Below are 6,838 nucleotides of genomic sequence, written 5' to 3'. Positions count from 1 at the left end.
AAGGTTACAGATACAGTATTAGCTGCTTCATGCCCTAGTGTACTCTCGGCTACAGACTCTGGAGTGATCTTAACAATGCTAGCCAAATGGGTTTGTAGGCCTAGGTACACCTTTGAGTTAACTCTACATCTCCTACGTCCCAGGCAAGGGACATCATCAGCAAGCTACTGGCTATTTCAGGGATGGGGCAGGTCTCTCTCTCTCTCTTTTTTTTTTTTTTGTTAAAACCTCCTAAGGCCTGAGTTCATCCCAAGGCAGAAAAGGAAATCTTTTGAAATGATGGAAGTCAGCAGAGGACAGAACAAAACCTTTCCACTCAGTCCTGTTTAGACGCACTCTTTTCAAACAGTAACAATGGACTCTCTCCCTGCTCCTCCTACTGCCAAAGATACCTCTGACTTCAGGACATGAACTCTCTATTTCAAAACAAATCATTTAAGGTAGCTTTAGCTTCAACCTCAATGCAAGGATATAGAATTGAACATAATTCCAATAGGCTCTTCTTATCCACCCTATGTTAGTCACCAACGATAATCTGCTTATGAATTCAAGGTCAGATGGAGACTGGTAAACAGCTGGGGAGAGGAGAATAAAACAGAGAGAAAGCGAGCAGGAGGCAATATTCCCAACTTTGCTGAAGCTGTGTGCAAGTTTTCAGGGGCTCAAAGGAAACCTCAGCTACCGTTGGATGAAATGCACTTCAAAGGGGCTCTGGTGTCTTTGTAAGGGTGATGGTAGCTGTGCATACAAGACAGAACCACCCTACAGTTTGACATCCCTTTTTAAGTTCATAGTCTTAAAGAAAAGAAAGTCCAATGAACAAGGTTGTTTCCTCTTCATGGGACCATCTGTGAAAGGGTGGGGGAGTATCAAATCCCTACATTCACATGGCATTCAGTCAGTCAGGCAGCGTGTGCATAATTGCCGAGCCACGCAATAGCATCCTCAGTGGCTGTATATAGTTCCTGTAGTCCACTGCTGAACTTAGTCAGTGGGCAGTCATCAACAATGTGACATGGTGTATTTTTTGCCACAACTACTGATTGGGTTGTCAGGAAGACCCCAATGGTAGAGGTTGGCCATGCACAGTGGAGGTTGCCCTCTCCAGAACCTATTCAGCAAAGCTACTGATGGCATGGCACGTTGAAGTCAGGTGAGCAGACTGGAATTCATTGCAGAAGGATAAAGGATTTAGTCAAGCCATGGATTTCTCTTGTGTCATCAGAAGAACTTTTTTGGGTTTTTTGGGTGCCTTATGTGCGACCTTTGTCATTCTTTAGTGACAAAGGAAAAGTGCTCTGGTTCATTCCAACTTCATACATAACCTGTCTCAGACATGAAGAAAGTCCCGTCATGAACTATTTGCTGCCTCTGACCAAAATCTGAGCAAAGGCACTAGACACTGGCTACATACAGACATTTGGGGAAGTTAGAGGGAGGTTAGACTGCGTTAAAAATGGCCACCTGATCTAACTTAGTTCACTCTGGTGCAGACCTTACACTTAGTTCCCTAGTTAGGTGGATCCAAGTGCAAACTATACAGAAGTTCAGGAGGGTTGGATCAGTCTAAAAATTGCTGGTCTTTTTTAACTGTACCTCTGAGGTAGTCTAATTTAGACCAGGTCCGGTGTGACCAATCCAACTGAACTTCTGTACAGTTCCCAGTGCAGCCCCAGGGCTGGGAAAGCCCAGCCACTGGGCCCAGCCCTGGGGCTGTGATTTCCATACTCCACCTCCCCTGGCATCAAGCTACTTTTAGCTCCCCAGGCCCTCCACACACCCCTCTTTTCCCCCATGGATCAGCCAGCCCCACCACCCTTGAGCCACTAGACCCCCATCTCTCAAGCTACTCCTCCTGCCAGTTTTACCAATGCCAGAAACCAAGGAAGTAAGTCGGGGGGGGGGAAAGGGGGTAGGATTGGGGTTTCGGTTCACCAGAGGGAGTTATTTGTCTGGTGGGGGGAGGTCAACGGGTTAAAAATAATCCTTGGTCTGGGGAGGGGATACAGCCCCTCCAGCCTCCAAAGCCCCCTTCCCCCCTGGACTCTGCTAGACCCCTGATCCTGCCAAATCCTCCTGGACCCCCTCCCATGGACCCTGCTTGGCCCCTCAATCCTCCAAGCCCCTCCAGGGAACCATACTCCCCTCCATCCCCCCAAGCACTCACCTAAGTCCTCACATTAGTCCCCCTATCCCAACTTGCCTTAGATCAGGTGGCCATTTTTAACTTGATCTAAACTCCAACTACAAAGAAGGCACCATTATCATCCTACAGTTTCATCCAGTGGTTCTCAACCTTTTTAGACTCAGACTTGAGGCACCCCTCCTTAGACTAAAGGTGCCTTTAATCCCTCAGAAAATGCCAGCTTTCAGTCTGCCGCAGAGGAATGGCTATACATTTTACTGTGGTCAAAGAGCTCAGAAAGACCCCAGCAGGGCAGAAGGGTTGTAACACTCCGGATTCCTATTTAAAATCTCTTGTGAATCAGGTTTGCAGACCTAACCATGCTAATATGGTTTGACACCCTAAGGCACCCTGGAAAGCATCTCGTGCTTGGTACCCTGGCTGAGAGTCACTGCCTTATTGCAACCACCAACTTTCCTGCTATAGCAAAATAGCCAGGCTTTCAGATGAGCAGTTGTTTCGCACGACACTGACTGCATTTCTATCTTTACGGAAAATGAGCGCTTTGCCATGATTGCACAGCATACTGCACGCACACGTATACTATGTCATAGCAGCGGTTTGGGATACAATGTTAGGGTCTGGAGGAATCCTAACCAGTGTTGTGGACTCCCTCCTCTGTGGGTGCATTTCCTCACCTTTGCTCCGCATTTTGAAATCTCCATTTTCACTTATGAAGGCCTATTGCAGTCCTCCCCCGTGCTTATCGATCACTTGCCATTTACTTTCTGATGGTCAAGGTTTTCTGTCTGAAGGTAGCCTGACAGCAGGATTTTCCACACAGATGCTGAAGCCTGATGCTTTCACCCTGTGCCAGAGGTTTGCCTTTCTTTGGATTAAGTACTATAAGGGGTTCTCCAGTAGGAAAAGCATCCAATGACATGGAAATGTGCTCAGTGTATTAGAAAGCTGCTGTTGTTCATCACATCCCCTAGGATGCCCCTATGGGATCACTTAGGGAAAAAGCAGAAAGGTCACCATCAGGCAGCTAACATCTGTCCTGGCTAGGAAGCACAAGTATCATCATCAAAACCTCCTGGCCACTGGCATCAAAATCAACAGGCAGAGATAAAAGATGCAGCATGGTCACCTAAAAGGCATCCAGCTCCAGGGAGAGAACATCAGCTGTGGGCTATCCAGGACTTTTTATCTAAAAAACCCAGATGAAGGGGGTCAAGGTAATGTGAGGACTATACGCCGTTACCATGCGATTCCTCCTTGCAGCTGCTGCCACAGAGCTTCCTAATAGTGACCCCAAGACCAGGCACCAAAACCCAGAGGCCCTACTGTACAACTTTTTCACTCTCCTGAACCCCCGTTCCTTGCTCACATGATCCCATACGACCCACCCCTGGGCTCCTTCATGGTGTACAGATAATCCCACCAGGGATCACCAATCCTTCCGCTCAGTCAGTCAGTGGACACATTGGTCAAAACAGCTGCAGAAAATCAACTCAGTTGCTTATGGGGCTGGTCTGAGAAATCCTTCCCCATCCTTTTGCATGAGCCTGGCATAGGAAATGCCTGGAGCAATTCTGTTTCCTCAGCTCATTTTAACCCTGTCCACAGGTTTTCACCTCTCTGGAAGAGAGAGAAAGCGCTTAATTAATATAACTCTGCTGTCATAGTAGGTAGAAGTAGTAGTCAGGTAGTCTGGTAGTCAGAGGCAGCCACTTCCTTGCTTTCTCTACCCTTTATCCCCCCCTCTCTATGCCAAGATATGAAATATGCAGTGATATTAGCAGTGGCAAGGGGAAGACCCTTCACATTGCTCTAGGACTGGCACTTGGGTTCCTGCAAACAATTTGCCCAACTGAGTCCTTGCATCTCCAGGGTCTCTGGCTGGGGAGTTGCCCCTCTGCCTTGCTTTTTATTATGGGCAGTTAAGCATATTGAATATCAGCTTAATTCTCACTCAGGAGGAGCTCCTAGCTAACACACATTTGATTTATTCAGCATTTCAGCTCCTGCTGGAACTCTAGGCAATGGTCCATCTAGTTTGGTCATCCACCTGCAGTGGCCCAAGCTGATGCATCAGAAAGAGGTACAAAAACCTCATTGTGAAGCTGGCTCTACAGCCATGCAGGGCATTGTCCAACCCGGTGAGGGGTTTAGGCATGAGGATTTTAGTGTATTCTAGTGAGCATGACTACAAGCTTTGCACCTCCCATGACTATCTGTTTTAACGTGTTTATAAATCTATCCATTTTTTATGCAGCCGTATCTTGCAGTAGTGAATTCCACAGACTCATTACATGCTGCCTTAAAAAGAGTATTTCTTTGGAGTCTTTAAGGGCTGTTTTTAATTTCTTTCCCTGTAAAGGCTGACTGAACTGAGCTGTCTGGCACCTTGCGGTAGACTATGCCATGCTTTGGGCAGGGGCCAATTGTAAACAACCTGCCAAGACTAATTCAGATATTCTAGAATATATAGCCTATCAAATATAGATACATAGCCTATCAAATCAAGAGCATAGCTGAAGTACATGGAAGAGTAGTTTTATACCATGAACATAATACCAGGATAAAATGGTGCTGTACATGCCTTTAATTGGCAATGAAGTGCATGTTGGGACAGGTTCAGATGCTAATAAGACTTCTTGCTCTGAGTTCCCTTATGCACAATTCAGAGGACCACCAATCTGTTCCTTTTTGCTTGCAAAGGGCTAGATTGTAACCGCACCATCTGCCTGGAGGAACAGACGGTGTGTGGCCGCAGGGTCCCAGGGACAGGACAGAGAAGGGGGGGGGTGGCTCTGAGACATGATTCCCCTCCTGTTCTGGAAGAGGAAACATCTACTTAACCCTCTTTTGTTAGCTGTCTCAGTCCCTGCTATGGGTCAGCCAGATGCAAAGGCACAAGAGGAGACAGAGTCCCTTTCACTCCTCACCTCACACTCCCGAAAGCTTGCAAAGAAGAATTTTTCCAACTATTTGAGATGGTCTTATAAAAGATATCAGATTTACCCAAAGAATCTTGTCTCACCTCACACTCAGCATTTATCCCAACAGGATGTGTAGCTTGACATTAGAGCCAGATACCTTGATTTTTTTTCTTTTTCTTTTAGAGAAGTGGAAGAATTGCCAGAGCTAACTTGGGCAAAGAATGAGGCTCATCTCTATAGATAAAGTTCCTCTTGCAAAATGTTTTTAAGGAAATGTGCTGAACTTTAAGCATATGCTTAAACCCATATAGCAGCTACCTCAGTGGAGTCTAGATGACATTGCCATACCGTTAAAAAACAAGGCTAATAATAATAACAAAGGCTGCCTTAAAAATGTTTTAAACAAGTACTTAAGCCAAGTGTGTATTTAAGTCAACAAGGGTGTGTTTACACATTCATTAATGTGCTGTAGTTAGTGTGCTTTAAGTTTAATGCTTGGTTGACCAAGTATTAAATCGATGTGCAATAACTTATGGTACTGCGCAGTAGAACCGGCGCATGAGTTTTTAGTGATGCTTACAGTGTAGTAGCCCAATACTACTGCACAGTAGCATATTAGCATGGTTTTTGTCCAGCACAGTACCGTGCAGTGTAATGAGGCTTGCCTCAGGTGTCTGAAGTTGTAGATGCACTCCAAGTATTTAAAGTTAAGTACCTGCTTATGTACAAGAATAAATGGGTATTTGTTTAAATTAAAGATATTTGTAACTGTTATCCTCTACATCTGTTCTGAGACATTCAACAAGATGCTCATTGCCACAGAAGCAGTAATCCAACAGCTGAAGTAACCATCTGATTTCACAGGAGCCATTAGGTAATGTTAACTTCTAACCCTACATGGATTTAAACTAATAGGCAAAATCCAATTTCCCATTACCCTACTGAGCCATCAAAGTTCCTTAAGTCCTTCTTTTTTATTGGTTTGTTTCTGGCTTTTTGGAGGGGAAATGGGAGTGCATGCGAGTAAAAAACAACAACAAAAACCAAAAAAAAGAAGTAACATTAAGCAGGATTAATTCTTTACAGTACAAATTCTAATATCTCCAGGCTTGTGGCCAGGCCATTGTAAACACTTGAGCCTGGTGAGTGGCATCCACTTGACATCATCACTGGGCAAGTCTACACGTGCAATTATTATGACTGAATATGCTCTTGCTCAATTTGAGCCAGTGTAAACTAATCCCAACATCACCGTCTACTTGTGCATTTAAGCACAATAATTTACCTCCAGCATTCCCTCTAAGCTGCACGGTGTGCACAGTCATACAGGCATGCTCATGCTGCACTGCAAGGCGCACCTGCATGGCCACGAATGCCACCCAGCTTAGAGGGAACACTGCATACTGCCACATAGGACAGGATCTGTGTCTGACAGGACTATCCTATGCCACAGTAAATTAATCTACTGAGCATTAATGCATGTGTAGACGGTGATGCTTTAGTGCACACTAAATTAGTCTAACGTTCAGTGAAGCACACATGTAGATGCACCCACAGTGACTCTAATTCTTTGCTAAAATGGTAGGGAACATGACACTGGAGGTACCACCCAATTATTCTCATGTGGAGGAAGTGAGGACAAGAGAAGCACACAGAAGACTGAAGACAGGCGAGTGGATAAGAGGGAAGCAATTCTGTCTCTTCTTTTGCTGTGAGGTCTCACAGGGTAGAGCTATAGGTTAGTCAGGTGGCTTCCCTTTCCGACAAC

This window comes from Gavialis gangeticus, unplaced genomic scaffold (assembly GCF_001723915.1).
Source record: "Gavialis gangeticus isolate Ggan-Ray unplaced genomic scaffold, GavGan_comp1, whole genome shotgun sequence".
NCBI classification, from domain to species: domain Eukaryota; kingdom Metazoa; phylum Chordata; order Crocodylia; family Gavialidae; genus Gavialis; species Gavialis gangeticus.
This window is presented reverse-complemented; position numbering follows the sequence as displayed.